The following is a 25,680-nucleotide window of genomic DNA, read 5'->3' as shown; positions in this document are numbered from 1 at the left end:
ATCTGCATAAGGGTGCCTTCATGTTGGAGATTCGATGATAGATGCGAGTGGAGAAGAATTTCCAATAGAGCCTTATGTTTTCAAAATCTGATGTTGGAATGCAAACCCCCCTCTTTCTCTTGAAGTATGTATTGGCCAATAACTTTATATTATCGGAAGAAGGATGTTTTCGCGCTTTAAAGAAATCATTTTTATGTTAACAATACGAGAAATCTTAAAAAATATATGGCAAATTTAAATTTTTGCATCATTTTTCTATTTTGTATAGGAGGTGTCCTTGAGTCTTTTAATTACCAGTATATACAAAGGGTTATTTAATGAGAATCTACAATCAATTTAGCTTTCAACGAGATATGAATTTTAGAGGTTCATTATGGTTTGGTTTTTGTATGAGGGCATCAAAATAGCAGTAGGAAATTTTACCTTGCTATTTTTCTTTTGAATTTTATGAGTTTTTTTTTAAATTCGTAGATTTTTAACCAAAATTATTTGCGTCTTCTCAAGCAAAGTAGTCGAGAGCACGAAATTAGTATGTACTTCTTTATTTCCTAACTCTAGACCTTCAGGGTATGTTTGAAATTCTAATAACGCAAATTTTGTGTGCTCGACTAGTCCTGCCACTTGGGATATGTCCCGTAAAGACTATACTGTCACACAGAATAATTTATCTCGGTTTTTTTGTTTCTCTTGAAAAAAAATATTTATATTTCAAGGAACTAGACCGACCATCTCAGGAACGATTTAATATGACCATGTATTTAAAAAAAAGTAACTTATGCGTATTTGTGCATATCTGTTTGGTAAAAATGGTTGCTTTGGTGGTTAACCAAATATTTAGATATTTATTTTTTAAAAATATTATGTTATTTATTTGAAGTATAAAATATTATTTTTGTTTATTTTTGAGTTTAGATATTTTCCAACTAATTAGAATTTTCTTTTTTTGAAGTTATTCAAAATTTTAAGTTAACACGAAAACTCAATTAAAATTATTTTAAAAATTAAAGTAAAGAGTACAAAGTAGTTAACACTATATTTACTCCCCCTCCAAGAAAATTTGAAACAAACAAATTATTAATTAATATTAAAAGTAACCTTTTTTTGTTTTTTGTTGTTTAATGTATTTGTATTTAAATTAGTGTTAATAAGTATGTTTGCTGGTTTAAGTAAATCAATTGAAATATTTTTAATAGTATTTTTGTATTGAATTGTAAATGTTTTATTTTTCTTAGAGACAACTTTAAAAGGTCCTTCATAAGGTGATTCTAAATTAGATTTACGAAGAACTTTAACAAAAACATACTCACAATTTTCTAATTGTTTAGGAACGAAAAAATTTTCTTTATTATGATGAAACACTTTAGAACGAACAAGCGAAAAATATTCTCTTATTTTATGAAGAGCGTCATTAGAAAAATCATGTTCTTTATTACTATTTGAAATAATTAATTCACCAGGTATTCTAAGTGTTTGGCCATAAACAAGTTCAGCAGATGAACATTTTAAATCTTCTTTAATAGAAGTTCGTAAACCAAGTAGAATGAATGGTAAAATGTCAGACCAATGAACCGAGTCGTTTGATGCTATAATTGCTGCTTTTAAAGTTCGATGAAATCTCTCTATCATGCCATTTGCTTGGGGATGGTAAGGAGATTTATGAATTTTATGAGAACCTAAAAGTTTAGTTAATTCCGTAAAAAATTTAGAGGTGAATTTTGAACCTTGATCTACTGTAATATTTAATGGTATACCAAATCGTGGTATATAATTTTGAATAAAAGTTTTTACTATAGTATTTGTTGAAATATCTTTAAGTGGATAAGCTTCAGGCCAACGTGAAAATCTGTCAATAATTGTTAAAATATAACAATTTCCATTTGAAACTGGAAGAGGTCCAACAATATCCATATGAATATGTTCAAAACGGTCTGATGGTATTTGAATTTTTTGGATAGGAGATTTAGTATGTCTTGAAATTTTGGATTTTTGACAATTGATGCAAGATGAAGTCCAATCGTTAATCTCTTTACGCATGTTAGGCCAATAATATTTATTTTGAATTAATTTTCTAGTTGTTCTTATACTTGGATGAGATAATGAGTGAATTTTGTCAAATATAATTCTTCTCATAGAATGTGGAACATAAGGTCGAAAAGGTTGTAGAGAAACATCACACCATATGTTTAAATTAATAATTGGAATATGAATTTCTTTTAAATTATTTTTAGAATTTGGATCAGAAATGGTTTTTTGTAAAAATGTATCAGTTTGCTGTTCTTTATATAAAGTTTCTAAATTTATATCTTGAGTTGAAATTGCATTTATTTCTGGAATACGGGAAAGTGTGTCGGCAACTATGTTGTCTTTTCCACGTATATATTGAATATCATTTGTAAATTGAGCAATGTATTCAAGATGACGTAGTTGACGAGGAGATCTATCTACTTTAGAATTTAGAACATGAATTAAAGGTTTATGATCAGTATAAATAGTAAAAGTTCTACCTTCAAGAAAATGTTTAAAATGTTTAATTGAATTATAAATTGCCAAAAGTTCACGATCAAATGTTGAATATTTAGTTTCTGTTGTAGTTAATTTTCTTGAAAAATAAGCTAAGGGTTCTAGTATATTATTGCTAGTTTGTTGAAGAACTGCTCCAATAGCAACATTTGATGCATCTACTGCTAATGATAAAGTACCATTTTTGTCGAAATGTGTAAGTAAAGTATTTTTAGCAAAAAGTTTTTTAACATTTTCGAAAGCTGTTGTGGTTTCATTTGTCCAATTTAATTGTTTGAGTTTGTTTTTAATTGCATGTGTTAACATTTCATGCAGAGGACTAAGTTCTGTTGCTAACATTTTAATATATCTGTGATAGTAATTTATCATACCTAAAAATTTTTGTAATTTATTTATAGAAATTGGTTTTTCAAAATTTGTTATGATTTCAATTCTATCTAAAGATGTATTAATACCTTCGCCTGAAATTTCGTAACTTAAAAAATTTAATTTATTTACACCGAGAGTACATTTTGAAGGTTTGATATTTAAATTATATTCTTCAAGTCTTTTGAAAACTGATTTTAAATGATTTATATGTTGATCTTCATTATCACTGGCAATAAGAATGTCATCAATGTATGTAAATACAAAATCGAAATCAGAAAATACTTCATTAATAAAGCGTTGGAAAGTTTGAGCACTGTTTCGTAAACCGAAAGGCATTCTTACGAATTCAAACATTCCAAAAGGGGTAGTTATTGCAGTTTTATGAATGTCTTCTTCTGCCATTGGAATTTGGTGGTAGGCACGCACAAGATCAATTTTGGAAAAAAATTGTTTGTTTTTTAAATCAATTGTTAAATCGTGAATATGTGGTAAAGGATACCGATCTGGTGTAGTAATAAAATTAAGTCTTCGATAGTCTCCGCAAGGTCTCCAATCATATGGTTCTTTTTTAGGAACGAGATGAAGTGGAGATGCAATAGGAGAATTTGAGGGTCTGCATATACCAGTTTTAACTAAAAATTCAAATTCAGTTTTAGCAATTTTAAGTTTGATTGGATCAAGACGTCTGGGTTTCGAAAATGGTAAAATACCTTTTGTTTCTATCCTGTGAACCGTATGGTGTTTAACTTTTTTAGTATAATCTGGTTCACAGGTAATAGACGGAAATTCATTTAGTAATTTTGAAAACTTATTTTCGACAATAGGAATTTTGAGTGAGAAAATATCAGAAAATCCAGAAGATCCAGTAACTTTAATTTTTGTAGTAGAATCCATTATTTCTTTATTTTTAATATTGACAATAATACCGAATTTTTCTAAAAAGTTTGCTCCTAAAATTGGTGTATCAATATTCGCAATAATGAATGGAAATTCAAAATCTCTTCTTAAACCTAAATCAATTTTAAGTAGTTTTGTACCGAAAGTTTCAATTGAAGAACCGTTTGCTGCAGTTAAAGTAAGATCCGAATTTCTTTTATAAATTTTAAATTTAGAAAAAGGAATAACTGATACAACTGCGCCGGTATCGATAAGAAAATTAAGTTTATTGAATTTATCAAATATGAATAGGCGACGAGTAGGTTTAATAATAGTTCCATTATCCGTCACCGTCATAATGGATCGTTTCAGTTTAAATTTTGTTCGCAATTTGAATTATGATTTTGATTAAAATTGCATGGGGGTATACACTTAAGAGCGTTATTCTTAAATTGTTTGTGATACCAACAAATAGTTGTTTGTGAATTAAATTTACGATTGTTTGAAAAATTTTTTGATCTTGAAAAATTTCGAGATTTAGATCTATCTCTATCTTTAGATCTTGAACGGATTTGTAATTGATTAATATCATTAGAAATTTTATTTAAATTTTGATAAATAGCCGTAGTTAATTCAGTTAAATTTTTAACGCATTGTTCTAAAATATTATTATTTATACTTGAGACTACAGGAGATTTGGAAGAATGACGTTTGTTGATTAAATCAAAAAGTTTGTCAGCTAAAATAATTACTTCATCTTTATTTTGATTGTTACTAGAAGTTAAATGGATTTGTATTTCTTGTGGCAATTTACGAATCCATAATTTGAAAAGTAATTCTTGACTTACAATGGAGTCAGTACCTATAAGTGATTTCATAAATCTGAATAATTCAGATGGTGAACGATCACCAAGTTCAGTTTTTGAAAATAATTGTTCTAATCGTTTTTCTTCGCTAAGAGAAAATCTTTCACATATAATTTTTTTGATTGTATCATATTTATTAAAAAGAGGAGGAGGGTTAATAACATCTAAAATTTTAGATATAGTATCTCGTTGAAGAGTAATTAGAACATTTTGAAATTTTAAATTGTCATCATTGATATTGTTAATTTCAAATTGTCCTTCAACAAGCAAAAACCAGGCATCAGGACAATCTTGCCAAAATTGTGGTAATTTAATAGATTTAGTAGAAGGAAAATTTGTAAAGTTATCTTGTGTTGAAGTATTTTGTGTTGTATTAGAGATGTTGTTTTGTGTTGTATTAATGTTAGAATTTTGAGTTGTATTGTGAGTCATGATGTTATTTGTATGGTTGATATTTTGATTTTCTGCATTTGTAAATTTACGAGTTCGTATTGGTGAACGTAGAACCATATGAAAAGAAATTTAAATGAAAATTTTGAAAATAAGAAAATATTTAAGAATTTTTTGGAAAGGGAGTTAACAATTTAAATACAATATTTAATTTTATATAAAAAATAAATAAATTTAAATAACTTATATTAAAATTTTTAAGATATAAAAATAATCTTAAAATAAATTTGAAATTTAAAAGGTTTAAAATTTTAATTTAAATTATAATTGAAAAATTTTAAATTTAATATTAGAATAAAAATTGTACTTACATAAAATTAAATTTAATAAAAAAATATTAAAATTAATAAGTAGTTGATTGATGATTGGCAATGGCATTTACGTTATTCGAGAAATTTTGATTGTTGATAAATATTTTCGTTTTGATTGTAGTTGGAAGTCTGGCCAGTCTGGTGATTAGAAGGTCTATTGAGTTATGTATATCGATTTCTCTGATGAGCAAATAGCTTTCATACATGTAGAATGTACAAATTGTAAAAAATTTCATTACTTTAACATTTTTTTGCTTTCGCAAATCGCAAATCAGTTCGTGCACTTAAAAATGTTGTATGTACATAAATAACTGGTTGTTTGGTTACAAAGCAATTTTGTGTATTGCATAAAATGTTCTAGTTTACGAGTTACACTGGATTGTTTTCATTTTTCTTCATATATTTTTAAGTTGCGTTAAACAATTCATGATAACTTGAACCACACGTGTCTTTTATATTTTAAGTTTTGCATTTAATATTGGCAAGATGACGGTTGAAGACGGTTGAAACTTCGCATGAGCTTCTGTTGGTAGCTACTTTCAGCTAGATGAGAAAAATTGGTTGCGCGGAAGTACTACACCACTTTTGTCAAACGAAAATTATATCGTTCTTGAACTTATTGGGGTTTAATTGATTCGATTGCAGGATCGTTGGTAAGATCGCCAATATATTTGGTGGTTAACCAAATATTTATATATTTATTTTTTAAAAATATTATGTTATTTATTTGAAGTATAAAATATTATTTTTGTTTATTTTTGAGTTTAGATATTTTCCAACTAATTAGAATTTTCTTTTTTTGAAGTTATTCAAAATTTTAAGTTAACACGAAAACTCAATTAAAATTATTTTAAAAATTAAAGTAAAGAGTACAAAGTAGTTAACACTATAGTTGCAACTAAAAAAAAAATAAAACCTATATCGGTGATTTTCACATGTGTTTCATAAAATAGCTTACCAATTTATGTCCGAATTATATGTATGAATTCTGAAAAGTAATTGAAAGCTTCAAATTATTTTTTCAACTATCACTTTTTTAATCGGCTCCATGTATGCCATTTTAATTATTTCGCTTTTCAATAATATAGAATACTAAACCCGCGGCTCCTCCCGCGAAACAAAATTTTTCAAGTTTCATCACAAAAACATGCCTATGTTACTTCCAGGAATGCCTAGGAAAAACTACACAAAATTTCAGGTCATTCCATTGTGTGGTTCAAAATTTATAAGTGCCCAAACGAATAGACATTGAATTTTATAGATATAGATTCTGTTTTTTTAAGTAAACTTTTCAGTTACCAAAAAAAAATACAATATACCTCCGATACGATATACCTCCGGAGCGTTTTACGCCGAGGTTCTCTTCCAATTATCATAGTGCTATCTTTAAATTCTTCCTACAAATTGGCGGGACGGGCTTTCACGTTTTATGACGACTTCTAACGTCATCTACAAGCAGATGAATTTACGTTGAGAAGATTTTCATGCATAACGCCACCCGGAGTGTTTGTAAAAACCAATACTAACCTGCGATCCCGCTTGAACCATTTTTAAGATTTTATCGCGGGCTTGGCGATTAAATCAAAAAAAACCGTAACGGATATTTGTCAAAAAAGGTTCGAAAAGGTTCGAAAAAGGTTCCGTGTTAGCAACAGGCCAAATACATAAAATTGGATCTCTATCATAAAGTTAAAGTTAAAGTGAAAGTTAAAGTTTCATTAGTTATCTTGGCCGGAGAATTCAACATCAATTTCGCTGATAAAAAATCAGAGCGGTTGACAAGTTTGCTTTTTGGAAAATTCAATTTGAAAATAAATAATTATCCAAAAGAATCCACAGCAAAAAATGGGACCACCATTGACGCGGTATTTTCAAATTTTTAGAGGATATCAAGTCTCAAACGTATGTTTTCTATTTCAGCTACCATAAACCTATAATTTCAATTATAAATATTCCTGAATAACCTATGTATGTACATATCTTGTAAGATAATAATACAAATTTTTTAACCAATATTAACTTCTCATTTATTCAACAAAAGTAAAAAAAATTGTTTTCTTATCGGTCACCACGCTTAAAAAGTGTAACTTGAATTAATATCAAAGACAAAACTTGAATTAATATCAAAGAAAACAAAATGTTGCATAAATATTATAATTGCATAAGTTGATAATATGCAATAGCTTTACCGCGGCAGTCCCAGAGTGCACACGTCCTTTTTTTTAAGATTTTGATGTTGCCTTACCGGGCTTTAATCCTAAAACCTTTTGTGTGGTAGACGCGGCACGCTATCTTTACACCAATATATATTTGATAAAACTGTAACCACATAAAATATGTAATACCTTGTTTTTTAGTTATATGCACACTGTTATTTCACTTGATCGCAAAAAATAAATTTGCGCAACGCGTTGTTAGTATTTCCACTTCTATACATAAGTTCATATGTATACCACACAATTTTTCAAATTTCTTCGACATTAAAACAAATAATTGTTTTAGATATCGCAGTTGGATAAACTAACAACTTCCGTGTTCTAGAGCTAGTTACTGGTTCCGCGTTGTTCGAACGTTGCTCGTCGACTGACTTCTAACATTTTTAGTTAACCGCTAAAAAAGCAATATTAACATCAATACCAATTCACAAACAACCCAAGCTAAAGTGGTTGCCGATACGATGTTTCGGTTCATAGTCACTTTGATTACTGAGAATGAGAAACGCAAAAAAAGAAATAAAGCTTTTTATTTAAAACTGTGTAAGTATATTAAATTGAATATACATAATGTTTTTACTTACATTTCTCTATATATTATATTTAAACGTATTATTTACCACGATACTCTTGACAATCAACAAAATATGGGATTTAAGTTCAGGAAACACCGGTCGGTAACTTTGCGAGAGCGCAAACTCTCCAACCGGATTTCAATACCAGACAGACTGCAAATCATTGAAGAAAAGATCAATTAGAATTATATTTTTATGCTAACGACATTTAGACTATTGTCGTCATTAGGCAATTTTTTTTTATTTTTATCAAAAGATTTCAGTGATGAGAGACTTCAGGGCGAATTATTAAAAAAAAATGCATATTTCGCACCTTAAAGCCTTATAGGAAGAGCAAGGCTATAAAACTATCGGGCCTTGAAAGCAGTCTGTGTTAAAACAAGGCTCTTCAACTCGTTTACCCTCATGGACATGGGATTTTGGATTTGGGTTCTTCAACTCGTCTGCCCAAGTGGACATGGGATTTTAAGTTCGAGAGGGAGGTCCTTCGAATGGCATTAATATTGCTGCATGGGCAAAATACCACAATACACACTTAGACACCATACAGATAACACTAAAGGAAATAAATGGTACGCCAGTAAGAACCTCTACATCAACCCTTCTAAAAGCGCCTTTCACCAGATCCTAACAGGGCTGAGAACTATAGTCATAGATAATATGGCATTGGAATTAACATCAGAAGTGAATCACATTGTGGAGTGCAGCCCACCTGCCCTATGTATAAAAATATACTATTTTAGTTAAACCTGTTATAGTGTATGGTTCGATACATGGGCATCGAGAGCAACTAGATTGACAGTGAGGCAATTACACACAAAACTGCAATCCGTATGTTTGTATAAGAGAGGCCATGCACGCATTTTTCGCAACGGCTTTGGAGGTAATCCGACCTGGCTGCACTACACGTAGTGATATAAAAGTCCACCAAATGAACTCTTGTAAACATCTCTAAAGAAGGGTGATATAGGTGGGAGCCAAGCTATAAGTTGGAAAAAACGCCCAATGGGGAAATAGGGCGTCATATATTATGGAAAATAACGCCTACTTCCCTATTACCATTTATAACTTACTATAAACATTTCCATGATCACATTGGAATAAAATGGAAACAAAAAATAAATTACAATAATACAAGATAAAAAATATTAAGCAAAACATAACAAAAGTAGAATAAAACAAAATAAAATTAATTTAAAAAGAATTTAATGAAATAAAACGATATCAAACAAAAAAATATAAAATAAAATAAATAACAAAATAAAGTAAAATAGAAGGTTGGCTATACATTAAATACGATTTTTATGAATAGCTCTATCCTTGCGCCACCTAGCGGCGATTTTTTTCTTATTATTGCATTGTCATCGGGTTCGGAACAAGTTTCATGCTTGTAGCTTATCGGGAAGTTACTTAAATTTCAATTACAAAACAAGTGCTGCCTGTACAACCAGCCTGTCAAGTCAACCTAAATAAAACCGTTTAAAAACGCGGCTTCCTTATAAGCGCAGTATTCGGGATATTAATATAATATACATAGACTATTCAAAAATATTTTTAATTTTGATAATTCGTCGAATCTTGTAAGAATTTTTAAGCTAAACGGGCTTTTTATTTTCTTAAATAAGCAAGTTTCGTTAAGGTACAAATTGAATCATATTTTCTTATTAAACCACATAGTACAGCCAATTTTGAAAAATTGTTATAGTTCGTCTGAAATTGGAAAATGAAGTCATTCACTTACAAAGGCGGGTGATTTCGTAGCATTTCCTGAGTGTAATTTTCTATAGATTTTTTGGGTTTCTTTTGAACTGCAATCTCTTTAAATGGTAATTTTTCGTGTTTATTACACACCTAAGTTTAATATTCCATTACTTTCGTATCAAACGGGTATACAATTAAAAAACTTGTAAAATTACTAGTTAAAGAGAAATTACGTAAAGTTTGATGCAAAGTCGAGTCAAAAAATTAATAGCAAGCGAAGCCTTTGATCAATTTTTTGCTTGGAAATTAGCATGGTTCAAATATCAAATTATGTCTGTTCAAATCATTGTAAATTTTACCAAGTAGCGCAACTAACAGCTGATCGGTGAAAATTCGCACATTCACACGCACAGTTCTCGACTCAGTTTCAAAAAAAATTTAGATTATTTAATTCAAATTTTAAAGTGAGATAATCCTTACAAATTTATGTATACAGAATATATATGGCGTTTTTGTTGTTACTAAATCAATAGTTTTATTTATTATTAAAGCTTTTATAATTTTTTTTTTAACTTTGAAAAAACTCCGAACACCATTCCTTCATTATATGTCATTCGACTGCCTAGTCCACTGCCTTCCATTCTATTCGCAACATAACCTCTACTTAAGCTGCCAAACTATATAGTAAACAATGGTTCAAATTGTCAAAATCTGTTATTTGGTATTAGGCGAATGGAATGAAATGAAAACATAAAACAGCAGTTTTTGTGTGTCGTAAGAAAATGTTGTCAATTGCCGTCTTTCAGTGAGTTTTACAGCTCCGGCTCACGCTCACTTCTCACGGGAATGCTCTGGATCATTGAGACTTGAAAAGCAGATGTCGTAAAATTTTCGCACACGTGAAATGTGATAGGCAGATGTTGCCGCTGTTTTTCATTTAACTCATACGGCGAAAGGCTAAGCAGCGACATCTATTTTTGAAAAAGTAGGTTTATTAAGGGCAGCGTTGCCAAACTAAAAAGAAGTAATTAACAAATTATCTGGCTCATAAATTGAACCAGACTTCTATCTGGATTTATCTGGCTCAAAAAGTTATTGAGGTATTTACATGCAAAATTATTTATCTGGCTCAGGATTTTGCCACCGGATGATAGCTAATGTGTTGGTTTCGTTTTGAGTTTGCCATCTCCTTTGACAATCCCATCGACCATGCAATGATAAAAATAAAATCAGCTGATGAGATGAGCAACCATATTATTGAGCCATGGAAATTAGTTAATTTTTGTCATGGTTCAATTATGTACAGGTTGGCTCATCTCATCAGCTGATTTTATTTATGTCATTGCATGGTCGAAGGGATTGTCAAAAGGAGAAGGCAAACTCAAAATGAAACCAACACATTGGCAACATTCTACTTACACATACAAAAACTGCTAAGTTTTATGTTTCCATTCCATACCATTCGCACCAACACCAATACACAGATTTTGACAATTTGAACAGACATATTTTGTTGCTTTACAGATGAGCCAACCTGTATATAGTTGAACCATGATTTTTGTCCAACCCTGCAGCAACACTGGATATGAATCAGAGGCAACTCTAAAACAGCGCGTGGATATGCTAATGCGACCATTGGCATACTTAGCTCTATTCAAGCGACACTCAGAAGGATCATATCATGCAAAATTAAATCAACATTATTCCTGGAAAGCGTAGAGAGGGTGAGGCGCCTAGGAGCCCGCAAAGCTATTCTGGTGGCCTGTACAGCTTGACTAGTGTTGCAGCGGATCTTGGACCAGTGCCGCCTTTATCACTTGAACCCCAAAGAGCTCGGGTGAAATATTGATAATTTTTTGTACAATTTTCTGACAGTTTTCCGATACGTTTTCTATCCTTTTTTTACTTTTCTCGCACGTTTTTAATATGCAGATTGCGCACATTTTCGGATCCATTGTCTACATTTTTTAATCAAATTTCACATAGATTTTTTACTTGATTTTTACTTAGATTGAACTAGCCGGTCAATAAAGACCTCACATATACTAAATGTATCTATAGTGCTACCAGAACTTGTTTGACGACCAAACGGAAGAACCCCAATCAGAATATATAGAATAACTACGTCCTCTTGGCAAATACTAGAAGCTTTCTAGGAAATATTTTAATAGATGACTCGAGTTCTGGCAACTCTGCTACCCCTTATAGCTGCAGCCTTGGCCTGGTGAGCGCAGGACACGAACACAGAACGAGCTCAACCTTTTTTCCTGCAGCTCGCACTTCGTATACCTGCTGTTACCGACGAGGTCAGCCTTATAATCATGTGACGCCAGAAGGCAGTGTCCAGTTAGTATGTCCACCGTTAAGGCTCCATTACTGATACTTAGCATAGACTTGACTTGGCTCGCGAACTGTCACTTACAGTTCTGTTAAATGAACATTGCATGTTACTGATTACTCAAAACTTAACTTGACTTAGAAGTCTGTTGAATTTTGATTTTCTATGTAAGTTCTAAGTGACGATTACATTTTGAGATGCCATTTGTTTGTTTCCATTTCATTTTGACATTTTGTCATACAAATTGACATTTATTTAAAAATAAATTTCAACACTGATTATGATGCCAGATTGTATGCGCCAAGTGGAGTATAATCGTGGCTAAGTTGCCAAGTTTACGCCAAGTCAAGTCAAGTCTATGCTAACTATCAGTAATGGGGGCTTTAGCCTTAAGTCTTCTTTCTGCAGAGATGATATCTTGCATTCTTTTGCATGCATACAATGCCACGGAAGCTTTCTTTGATCTCTATTCCAGATGAAGTTGCCATGACAATTTACTATCTACTATAATTCCGAGATATTTTGTGCTATATTTTTCTTGCAAGGTTACCCCTCCAAGCTTATACTTAGTCAAATTAGGGGCCTTATATTTCCTAGTAAATAATACTACATCTGCCGAAGAACCGCCTAACCAATTGGTTTAAAACCAACCAACCAATATCGACTTCAGAATCCATCTAAAGAGGGTAGAGAAGGGGAAAACCTTTAGAAATGTGTACCAATTTATCATTCAAAACAAACCACTGCTGTGTAGCTTGCAGTGTGCCTAAAGCGTACTGATGATGAAGTCTTAGCAACCTTCGAAATGGACCTATGTATATGCGCAGCTATGGCAACTTGTCTCAAAAATGTTCTACCTTCTATTCCAAAAGTTTTTCAATTATAGAAAAATTTAAAAACAAATCAATAACTATCATAAACATTATTGTTCTGGCCTTGAGCTCCAATCGAAGATAGAATAAATAATAATAACACCGTGTAAAACGGAAAATCATACCATTTTTCTAGTAGATCTCGAAGATCTAAGAATGTGCTAAGTTATTGTCAAAAAAAAATTATTTAGTATTAATTTTTAAAACTTCAAAAAATTTTCGTAAAAAAATGTAAAAAAAAAAACCACGAAAAAGGTAGGTATCGAGAAAAGTATTTGCGGTTGCATAAATTTTTTCAAAGATTCTTTTTATGCTCATTGCTGATGGCTCTTCTTACGGATGTATTCAAATACATGATACAACATCAAACCAAAGGAGCTACTAAATTTTGTGTAGGAAATCAGGTTGAATGGGGTGTTATGAATTAAAGTACATATACAAATTTTTACAGAGATTTTTAATGTTTCGTTTTTTATCAGTGGTTTCGGAAAATGATTATTGCCGTACGCCAGTATTTTTAACTTTTAGCCGCAGATCCTGCTATCCCTTTGCCATCTCCAATATCTAGCATACTACAGGTACTAGATTAATTATGATAATTGTCCGTAATTCTATTTTGGTTGATCAATTTAACTTAATTACTATAAAAGTAATTATTAAATCAATTTTCTGCAATTTTTGAAAATTTTTTGTAATATTTATAGCAGCTCTTGAGCATTTACAACTTTTGTGGCATTCTCGCACTCTTTCTCTTTCTCAATTGTGGACCGATTGAAGCTGTGAAAACTATGGCTAAAAACATTATTTAAGTGTTAATACATACTGATAGATACTTAAATTAGTATTTCTATTGAATAATTATATGAATGAATTAATTATCTACTCTGACGAACAACCAACTACAATACAATAAATATATAATCATAATCCGTTTGTGATTATATCAGAGATTATATCAAATTAAAAGTAATGAGAATATAATTAATACTAAAAAACAAGGTAATTGAATCTGCAATTGCTGCCGAGCACTTAACATTTCTTTGATATCATTACATACACATTAAATATAGCTATAGCTATATATATCACTATAGTGAGTGCTTCGTTCAAGTTTTTTCATTATTGGGGGATAGTTATTTTGTTTCCTGATTGGAGCTATACCCTGTTGTTGCATTGGGCCAAGTTTTTTTTTGATAAATGACGTCAATTAACAATTTGCTACCACTGAATAACAGTAAATTACTCCAGTAATTTGATTTGCTCTACACCCCTCTTTGTGAACGTGAAGATGTGGAGCTGTGGTGAGTTTTAAAATTTTTGCGCATGCGAAACATTGCGTCTAAATTCTTTGGCACGTTCACGTACTCCTGTCAATTGAGTCCATTAGCGGTAAAATCTGGAATTCAACTTTCCCCCACTGAATTACTGGTAGTAATTTAATCTATACCCCTCTTTGCGAACTTGAACGTGGAGCTGCGGTAAGTTTTGAAATTTCTTCAAAGGCAAAGTATTGCGTTTGAAATCTTTGCCACGTTCGCAAAGAGGTGTATGAAGTGTCAACCGGAAAAATCGGTAGTCTCAACCAAAAACCAAGTTCTATTCGTCAGCCTATTTGTCTGAGGGGTTCATCATCACACATTTTTTTTGCAATTAGGGTAGAGGCCCCACTTTTAAGAAAAGCCGCCTAATTTTAAAAATATTAAATTTATACCAATAATTTTTATTAAAGTAGCTAGTTCAATCTTTTAGCTTGAATTATTATTATTTTTTATCCTATCATACACAGTTTTTGAAAAAATTAGCTTTTCGTGAAACCCTTTTTTTTTTTTGGATAGATGGCTACCTGTATGGATAGTTGCCCTACCTTGAAAATATTGAGAGGGATAGATGCCTACAATGCAGAATAGATGCCCCAAAACAAATGCAAGATAGTTCTATTCCTACTGCAAAAACATAATAAATCATCTGCAAGGCAGATGAGTTTTCACTGAGAGCTTTTCATGGCAGAAATACACTCGGAGTCAGGCGCGGATCTACGGGGGGAAATAGGGGGCAGATGTCAAAAGACGCGTATTGACCAACAACAACAATAATCCGAAGGCGGAAAAGAAAAATCGTATCTCTGCCGGGAGACATTTGCAGTTGAAGTTGGCTATTTTCGTGTTGGTGTACCCACAAAAAAATTGTAAACATAAGTGTTTTGCGCGGATAGAGTTTTGGTCTACAAACCGGTGTTGGACCTACCCAGGGTAATTTTTTATAAGCGCGGTCGAAGACACCAATGCAGAAAGGTGTTCTGAGCAAAAAAACTATGGATACCACCACCGGTTTCGGAGGGGCCCCGGGTCATTTTTCGGTTTTTGTTTAATTTGAACGAGTTAAAATTTTTCTTTTCCACCTACGGATTATTAATACTGAGGTAAATACGCTTCGCTTGACACCCCTCTCGATAGTTTTGGTAGCGTATTAGCAATCGACCCCTCAACTAGACTTTTACCTATCGGCTGCGATTCAACTTTAAAAGAAAAAGGGCAAAGAAAATTCAAATGGTGATAATTAAGGATACAGTATTTTTTGGAAAAATCGGAGACGAGCATTTGTTTCTATTATCGATAGCTATCAAAAATTGTCGTATTTCAGTGAGTTTTACAGCTCCGGCTCACGCTCACTTCTCACGGGAATGCTCTGGATCATTGAGACTTGAAAAGCAGATGTCGTGAAATTTTCGCACACGTGAAATGTGATAGGCAGATATTGCCGCTGTTTTTCATTTAACTCATACGGCGAAAGGCTAAGCAGCGACATCTATTTTTGAAAAAGTAGGTTTATTAAAGGCCGCGTTGCCAACCTAAAAAGAAGTAATTAACAAATTATCCGGCTCACAAATTGAACCAGACTTCTATCTGGATTTATCTGGCTCGAATCGTTGTTGTTGCATTTACATGCAAAATTATTTATCTGGCTCAGGATTTTGCCACCGGATGACGGCAAATATCTTTGTTGCTCAAAAATAAATTCTGACGTTTTTCGGTGATCACTTTCAGAAATTTTCACTCTGTGTCTTTAGACATAATATTTATTTACATTGTTATTAGCCGTGTTTTTTTTTTCACATGCGTATACGTTTACGTTTGCGCGTAAACAAAACGCATATCCTCGCTTAGATAATGCTTAGGAGACCCATCTAGCGGCAGTGGTTAAATAACTAGCTACAGCACAGGGTGTACCGAAAAGCGGAGACACAACCCTCTGATGGCCATAGGGTATAACATATAGCTGAATCAGTTGCGATGAATTGTGGACACGCATAGAATGCATAGAATTAGTGTAGAGGGTGAAACATAGACATATATTTCAGTTACATCTGAGTATAATGCGTATTGAAATTTAGTAGGACACATTTTATGCGCAGCAATCTCAGAGGTGTATTTAAAGTTTGTCGCTTAGCAGTCCATATAAAGTTTAAGCGTAAACGTAAGTAGAAGTAAAAAAAACAGCTATTAGCCGTGTTTTTTAACACGCGTATATCCGTTTACGCTTAAACTTTATATGGACTGCTAAGCGACAAACTTTAAATACACCTCTGAAATTGCTGCGCATAAATTTTGTCCTACTAAATTTCAATACGCATTATACTCAGATGTAACTGAAATATGTGTCTTTGTTTCACCCTCTACACTAATTCTATGTATTCTATGTGTGTCTACAATTCATCGCAACTGATTCAGCTATATGTTATACCCTATGGCCATCAAAGCGTTGTGTCTCCACTTTTCGGTACACCCTGTTGCTGTAGCTAGTTGTTTACCCACAGCCGCTAGATGGGTCTCCTAAAGCGCTAAATAAACGACACGAACATTTCCATACGAACTTTTGGCCGAACATTAGTCCTCTTTCAGACAGCGATGAATACGGACAACAATTGTGCTGCAGCAATATTGCTCGCTGTGGCAATTAAGCGTAAAAAAAGAGAGAAGATCGCAAAAAAAATGGTTTAAAAAACGAGCAGTTCTTGGACAAAGTGAGCTTATTAAAGAACTGGAATTCACGTCACAAAATAATTTTAAAAATTACGTTCGTATGAGCAAGGCAACATTTGACCAACTTTTACAAAAAATTTTGCCACTCATAACGAAACGGGATAAAATAATGAGAGAAGCGATTCCCCCTCATCACCGCCTTGGATCTACTTCTTTTAATTTTTCGATTAAAGTCGCATAATCATTATTCTTTTTAATTCTATTACAATAATCTTTGCTTTTACTTGCCACAATAATGGCAAAGATTTATACATTTCAATAAATTCACTCAGAAATTTTTTATTGTCCATTTTACTTTTCCGCGCACGTATGTTCCGTTCAGAAATTACTACGATTATAAGCTATTTCGCCATACACGCACGAACAGTTCGCGCAAATGTTCGCCAAAAATTAAAATATTTTGATTTTTGGCGAACATTTGCGCGAACTGGCAAACACCACCATACACGACAGAAAAGGTCGCAGAAACATGACATAACGGGAATGTTCGTGTCGTGTATTTGGCGTTTAAGCCATAGATTAGATTGATACGAATCTTTTGTTTACGCTCTCATATTTTCGCTCTCACGAGGGATTTATCTTCTAGTTGTTGCTGGCAACAATCACAAATAAATCCCTCGCGCCAGCTGAAGCGGGTGCCAGAACACAAAATGTGCCAGCCAAAACAAAAAACGTGCCAAAAATTCTGGTAAACTTTAGTTTGACCTACAACTGTAGAATAGCGTTCAAAAATTATGGGAAAGAGGATAAAAAAACTTGTTTTAGTGTAAGTATTATTAGTTCGAAGGCGGAGGGTAAATATTATTCCCCATTCAAAAGTTATCACTAGAAACAGGGTTTGCAAATATGAACTCCCGATGCAACCATTCCATTTTGATCACAGAACCTGGGACGCCAGACATGTAGGATGAGCCCTATCCATTAAATAGTGTTAACTATAATATCATAGGTCCGATTTACTGAAATTTCAATAGAATATATGGTTTTCACTGCGAGTTAAATGCGTTACAATATTTGACTAATTAATTTAATCGAAATGTTAGTTTTACTTAGATTTGTTTATATTTAACTCTAACTAGTGGTATTATTGTAAAATAACTTTAAGGAAATAAATATTTTACGACTATCATTTTATTAAATGATTGAAACTATAATCGCCGAAATGTATGTCAAAAATCCCCATTTTCAGATCTAATCATTTTTGTTTGGTGTGGCATCATTGATAAATGTTATAAAAAATGTGCATTTTGACAGCGCTCTCTCGAAACAAAGAGTTGCAAATCCATTCATCTATGGTTTAAGCATTATCCATGGTTCAATTATGTACAGGTTGGCTCATCTCATCAGCTGATTTTATTTATGTCATTGCATGGTCGAAGGGATTGTCAAAAGGAGATGGCAAACTCAAAATGAAACCAACACATTGGCAACATTTTATTTACACATACAAAAACTGATAAGTTTTATGTTTCCATTCCATACCATTCGCACCAACACCAATACACAGATTTTGACAATTTGAACAGACATATTTTGTTGCTTTACAGATGAGCCAACCTGTATATAGTTGAACCATGGCATTATCTAAGCGAGGATAGGCGTTTTTTTTCACGCGCAACGAAACGTATACGCGTGTAAAAAAAAAAACACGGCTATTATTACATTAGGGGAACTCATGTAACCTTATAAATGCCTTATAAAGTGTGTAAACGTATAAATTTATCTAGTGCGTAAACGAGCTGTCAAATTTTGTATGAAAAATCATTTACACAATTTGTATAAATTTACGCACACATTTTATTGTGTAAACACGGTAAACTCAAAGGAATGCAACCTTGCAGACAATACAGCAGGCATTTTCATCAGAAATCTCCAACATCAGTCATTTACAAGTATATCTTAGTAAAGACGTTTTAGTTTTGATTTGTCACTCAATTTTGACATTTTTTAATTTGTATAACAATCAAACAATTTTGTTTGCCAATAATACAGCTGATAAACAATTAAAATTATATAAGTATAATATGTACACACCCAGAGATGATAAAAGTTCTAAATAAAAAATACAAAAATTATTTAAAAACAGAATACATACATACTTTCGAGAATACTTTGAAATCGAAAGCTTACATTTTGGTATTATTAAGAGCTGTACGCAGATCAAAAGCAAACATTCAAGAAAAATTTTGCATTTCACAATGCATGGCAATTTTTACATAAATACCGCTTTTATAAATATAATACAAAATTTATGAAACGTTTTGATACCATTCCCCGCCCATCCCCCTCCCCTCCGCCCCTGCTCGGAGTGCTTGCCAAAGACTGCGACCCCTCTTAGAAAAATGTTCTACTAATTGAAAAACCTTGTTTCAAAAATTTTGATGTTGCTATGCCCGGGGCGTGAACCCAGGATCTTCGGTGTGGTAGGCGGAACACGCTACCATCACACCACGGCGGCCGCTATATTGCTAATAGAAAATGATAGCAATGTATTTTGAATTCGAAATCAAAACAAGACAGCCTATAAAATTTTTGTGATTGTAGCAGCATAAGTGTGACAAGAAAAAATTAAAATTTAGGTACATTCGATTATTGAATACAAAAACAAAAACGTTTAAACAGCAATATATCGGCACTCTGATGTTTGGGAATGTACCTAGCCTTTTGTAGCAATATAGGAGTATTACATATATGAATAACTCAATACTTAACAGAATATTTCCATGCAAAACAAAAAACTATGTATGAATTTAAAAAAAAAACAAAAAAAAAAATAACAGGATTAGCCTGGTTTCATCGGGTCACTTGAGGGCAGTGCGCTGCCACAACGTCCGAGAAAAAAAATGATAAAAATATTAGAAGGTAAAACCGGCGGCCAGAATGATTTTTTTGATTTTTAAAAAATGTTTAAATAGCGCTCTGAAACTTTGTGGAAATGCTAAACCAAAGGAAACTAACAAAAATAAATGAAAGTTTGACTTTTTCAGATTCCAGATAAAATATTTATAACCAACAGAAATTTTGTTTGAACTATTTCCAATTAAGATTCCTTGCTTTGTAGTGAGCTTTACGCTTCAATTTTGTTTGCAACTTCCTTAACCTTCCGAGTGTAGTGAATGGCAAATAGTGGGTAAATTTTCTGGTAGCTTTGACTTCTTGTTTGGCAAGATTTTTCGAGGATTGGAAATCCGGTGCCGGCTGAAAAAGTTTGACGAGAATCGTGAAAATTTCATAAAAATAAAGAAAACGCAAAAATTACAAACATATTCCACAAAAATTAAGTCTCTCTCTTAGTCATAACGTATCCAAAGCAATGAATAAAATCTACAAAGCGTTATTAAATTCACCAACTCCAAATCAAAAGCCAAAAATCAATTGGATGGCTATGGTATGGTTATGGCGTTAGCGTTATGGTATGGCACCATTAAGGGCTAATTAATGGTTATTTATAACCATAAAGCCATAACCAGATAAAACAGCTGATCACAACTACCTCATGGAAATCAATGTAATCGAGTTAGCGTTATAATATGGCACCATTAATCGATCAGCTGTTTTATCTGGTTATGGCTTTATGGTTATAAGTCACCATTAATTCGCCCTTTAAGCTGGAGACATTGGTAACCGTATCGGTAAACTTATAACAGCTGATTCGACCAACCTTACGAGAATCAATGCAATCGATTATTGGTGCCGCTAAGGTCGTAACCGTATCGTAGCCAACCAATTCGGTTTTGGTTTACCGTCGTAACGATAAACAGCTGATTACGTTAGGGATACGGATACAGCAATACGACATACGGCACCAATGACTCCGGCTTTAAGGTTCATGCACATTATACGACGCGACATGTAGCGACAAAATATTCTTCGCATGTATTCTTATGGAGCCATGCACACCTAGCGACAGTATTACGACACGACACGACGAAGTTGGCCAACTAGTAGGCAAAAATGCCGCGAATATTTTGTTGGAACGTGTTGCTATATGGCGCGTCGTAAAATGTACATGAACCTTAAATCTATCCGTATCTGGTTTATGTTTCATTGGAAAACGAGGAAGATCATGACGCAACAATACAAGGTGGCCACAAATCACACAAGATTGTGATTTGTGCAAGCTGGCAGCATGGTGACATACCTACAAACCATGGTACAATTACAAGGTGACTGTGGCAGCTTCTCTTTCTAATCCGCCATCTTGAACTCCCACTCTGAAATTCAATTTGCCTCTTTGCAAAACTACTTTTTCATTCAGAGGAAAAATCGTAGTAAAAATCACACAAATAAATTTTCCTGGAAAAATATGCAACGCATCACTTTTTTCTCTAATTCTGTTTTGTGTTGACTTTTATATGTTTCGAAGTTGTGACAATTTTCATAAAATAATTTAGTTTACCTAACAAAATTATAGAAATTTGAACATTTTTGATAAAAAAATGGAGGTATTTTGTTTTACACACACATTGTAATGCGGTCCATCAGAAAAGCTTCAAATAAGTTATGACTGAATTATTTGGCTGGATTTAGCCTTAAACACATCATTATACTGATGGCCAGTTTCATACTTGTGTGCATTTTTTTATTAAGGTTTAACATTCTTTAACTTTTAGCCCCGCAGATAAGGGGTTGTTGTTGTTTTTGTTCTTCGGGGCGAATGTCAGATGGGGCAGTGAGACATTCGCCATATGATATTGCAGTCACACGATTCGACGTGGCAAACTGCAATGATCGTATTGGAGCCGGCTGCTTGAGTAATTTTGGTAATGCCCAGGTTGCCGGGTAGTTGGTACTCCGTAATAACTCATGAGCGGATTAATTTACAAATACATACCGTTATCTTTATTCAGAAAGGGCCAAACAATTTGTCGAAACTACATTGATCACAGATTTTGCGTAATTCTCGGGTGTCTGAGTTTTTTGGTACTCGAGTAGTACCCGGGTACTTCATTACTCAGGTAAAATTATCAGCCCTACCTCCCATCAGACGCATGGCAAACTATAGGAGCACACTGGTATTTTCATCGTCAGCGCCTCGGTATGGAACCTTCTTCCCCCACTGCATCTACAATCATACGTCATCTTGAAAGGGAGCTATCGCTGCTCTTTTAAACGTCCGAGATAGCGAAAGTTATTTCGGCAAAGTAGCTGCTTATTCTGCGTCCAGCTAACTCTAATATTTAAATTAACCGGCAGCATTAGGGCAGGAGTGTGGTCTTCATTAAGTTGCTCCATACAGTGCACTGTTTATTCTTCTTATAATTGACTAGCAGACCCGGCAGACGTTGTTCTGCCCTAAATTTAGTCTATCTGCATACATTTTAATAAGCTTTTTCCGTCTAACTCTGCCCTCCCCCTCTTCACATTTTCCTAATTCTTTTGTTCACTCCTTTCTCCATCTTTTCGCTTCATCTATCTCTATCTTCGTCTCATGTTATCACTTTCTCAGTCTCCTTCTTCTCTCTTTTCTCCTCTCTCTTCTTCTCATTCTTCTTCATCCCTTATTGCCAGTCCCAAAGGGTGATATTCCATTTGTTCCAGTCCCGTCCCAGTCCCACTCCGAGTCTCAGTGCCAGTCCTAGTTTTAATCCCAGTCCCAGTCTGTCTCTGTTCTACTTTCCGGAAAAAAGAATCGTAAATACTAATATAGCCAAATTTCAAGCAAATCGTATGTAATATAGGTATGTTGGTATTATTAATTCATGTCTTTATTTCGGCTTCGCATGCATATGTATCAGTTTTGCCAGGTTGATGCTACTAAATCGAATATCACAATGAAAAGTACTTTGAAGTTCTCAGCAACAGCTTTCATTTGATATCCATATTACAAGCACATTCTAGGGGTATCCGGGTCCACGTTTTGGCCTATATCTCGAGACCCTAGTCACCCAGCGGTATAATACTTACTCTGTACTAAAGCACACATCAGCAGTTTCAATTCGATATCCGTAAGGTAAAAACACATCCTAGTGTTACCCTAATCCACGTTTTGGCATCTTGAGACCCTAGTCACCCAGGGGTATGAAAATTACCCTTTACTAAAGCACTCATCAACAGCTTTCATTTGTTATCCATATTCTATAAACACATTCTAGGGGTACCCGGGTCCTTTTTTGGCCTATATATCGAGACCCTAGTCACCAAGGGGTACGCAAAATACACCGTATCAAAGTACTCATAAACAGCTTCCATTTAGTACCCATATTGTACAAACTCAACCCAGGATTATCCAGGTCCACGTTTTGATCTCAAGCCCCTAGCATTTGTGCGTCGATCACAAACAAACCTATGTAATAACCACTGCATGCGGTATACGCAACTTATGTGAAAGTTTGAACAAAATCGACCGACGCATTTCTTCAAACACCGGCGACCAACTAACACATATTTTAACCTTTCGGAACAAAAACTAAGCGACGCATCTCGGTTAGGGTCATCTTCATTCCGAAGGCCGGCAGGGGCTCTCATGTGTCACCTAAGGATTTCAGGCCAATCAGTCTCTCGTCGTTTCTTCTTAAGACGTTTGAGCGGCTGATTGACCTGTACCTACGAGAAAGGATACCTGGGGGGTTACTGTCGGCTTCACAGCATGCGTACTGCAAAGGCAGATCGACGGAAACGGCTCTCCATTCGATTGTAAAGCAAATAGAGGGGTCTCTAGAACATAAAGAGTATGCTCTGGGTGCCTTTCTAGACATCGAGGGGGCTTTTAACAATGTTCTACCGGGGGCAATCGAAAGAGCTCTGGTGGGTTTAGGAGTCGAAGCGGCTCTGGTTGAATTTATTAGCAAACTTCTATGCGGCAGAATTGTCGCAGCGGAGTGGGGAGGAGCCATAATAAGGAGGAAGGTGTGCAGGGGCACGCCACAGGGAGGTGTCCTATCTCCTCTGCTCTGGGTTGTGGTAGTCAACGAGCTTCTTGTGGAGCTGGAAGCCAATGGCTGTCGGGTGGTTGCCTATGCAGATGACCTCGCTATCCTAGTCAGGGGCAAATTTCTGGGCACCCTGCGCGATGTTCTGCAGGGATACCTGGATACTGTGGCTAGGTGGGCTGAATCATGTGGAGTGGCGGTCAACCCGGGAAAAACAGAATTGGTTCTTTTTACAAGGAGATATAAGATACCCGACTTCAGAACTCCTTCGATTGGAGGGGTACCGTTGGTACTTACTGACAGGGTTAAATATTTGGGAATTGTTCTGGACAAGAAGCTGTCCTGGAGGCCCAATGTGGAAGATAGGGCCAGGAAGGCCGCGGTTGCCTTGTACTGCTGCAGGGGGGCTATCGGAAAGAGATGGGGGCTCTCGCCAGGAGTAGTACACTGGCTTTATGAGATGGTGGTCAAACCGATTCTGCTATATGGGGTGCTGGTCTGGTGGAAAGCACTGGACACGGCGAGCACCTCCAAAATGCTAGTGTCAGTGCAACGGACGGCGCTTATCGGTATCAGTGGCGCTATGAGAACAACACCTACCTTGGCACTGAATGTCATGCTGAATATACATCCAGTAGATATTGCGGGAAAGGCAGCCGCGGCCCGGTCGTTGGTCAGGCTTCGTGATGTGGGTTATATGCTTTCTGATTTCGGACACTCTAGCCTTCTTACTAGTTTCGACTTTATCCCGGACAGGACGGACTATTGCATGCCGGTGGCCGCTCCCTATACAACCTTCACCCCAGTCATTCCCCCGAGGGAGGAGTGGAGAAGAGGAATTATCTGGGGCATGGGACCGGTTAACTTGTTCACGGATGGGTCGAAGTTGGACGGAAAGGTTGGCGGGGGGGTCTTTTGTCAAGAGCTAAATGTAAGCCGCAAGTTTAAGTTGGCTGATCACTGCAGTGTATTCCAAGCGGAAGTTGCTGCGATTAAGAATGCGGTGGATGAAATGCTATCCAGCGCTACTACGGTTAGGGAATTTAACATCTACTCTGATAGCCAAGCGGCTATAAAGGCCTTGAGCTCAACTACAGTGCGATCGAGGGTGGTCTGGGAGTGCCTGACCACACTTGCGATTGCATCGAATTATTTTACAATTAAGATTATCTGGGTCCCGGGCCATAGTGATATTCCGGGTAACTGTCAAGCGGATCTCTTAGCCCGAATCGGTACAACTGAACCGGATGAAGATGGCTGTAGGGATTTCGGGATTCCGCTAGCCACCTGTGGATTGCTCTTCCATAGCTGGGCCTCGAGTCAGCTCAGCAAACGTTGGGCGGACACTACGTCTTGTAGGATATCAAGATCTTTCTGGCCGAAAGTGGATGGCAGGAGGTCTGCTGAAATAATTGGGTTCCCTAAGGCTCACCTATCAATGGTCATTGGGGTTTTGACAGGGCACTGTCCCATGGGTATCCATGCGGTACGTCTCAATATATTGGAAACTCCATCCTGCTGCAGCTGTATGGAGGATGATGAGGTGGAATCACCAAATCACTTTATGCTTGACTGCCCAGCTTTTGCCAGAACTAGGCGAAAGTATTTCGGTCGTGACTCACTTGGATCTCCCGAGGAGCTATCCAAGGTTGAGATCGGGATCATTCGGAACTTTAT

The 25,680-nt window shown here is 34.8% G+C and overlaps 1 protein-coding gene across 1 annotated transcript in view; it reads right to left on the bottom strand.

Moving 5' to 3' along the window:
- LOC137241331 (ATP-binding cassette sub-family G member 1) overlaps window positions 1–8,058 on the bottom strand; it is a 103,884-nt gene extending 95,826 nt beyond the window's left edge. The window contains exon 1 of the mRNA XM_067768810.1: window positions 7,738–8,058. The gene's annotated coding sequence lies outside the window, so the exon portion shown is untranslated. The remainder of the gene's footprint in view (window positions 1–7,737) is intronic.
- Window positions 8,059–25,680: the final 17,622 nt, after the last annotated feature.

Source organism: Eurosta solidaginis, chromosome 2 (genome assembly GCF_040869045.1).
Source record: "Eurosta solidaginis isolate ZX-2024a chromosome 2, ASM4086904v1, whole genome shotgun sequence".
In the NCBI taxonomy this organism is placed as follows: domain Eukaryota; kingdom Metazoa; phylum Arthropoda; class Insecta; order Diptera; family Tephritidae; genus Eurosta; species Eurosta solidaginis.
The sequence above is the reverse complement of the archived record's forward strand: the minus strand, read 5'-3'. Positions and strand labels throughout refer to the sequence as shown.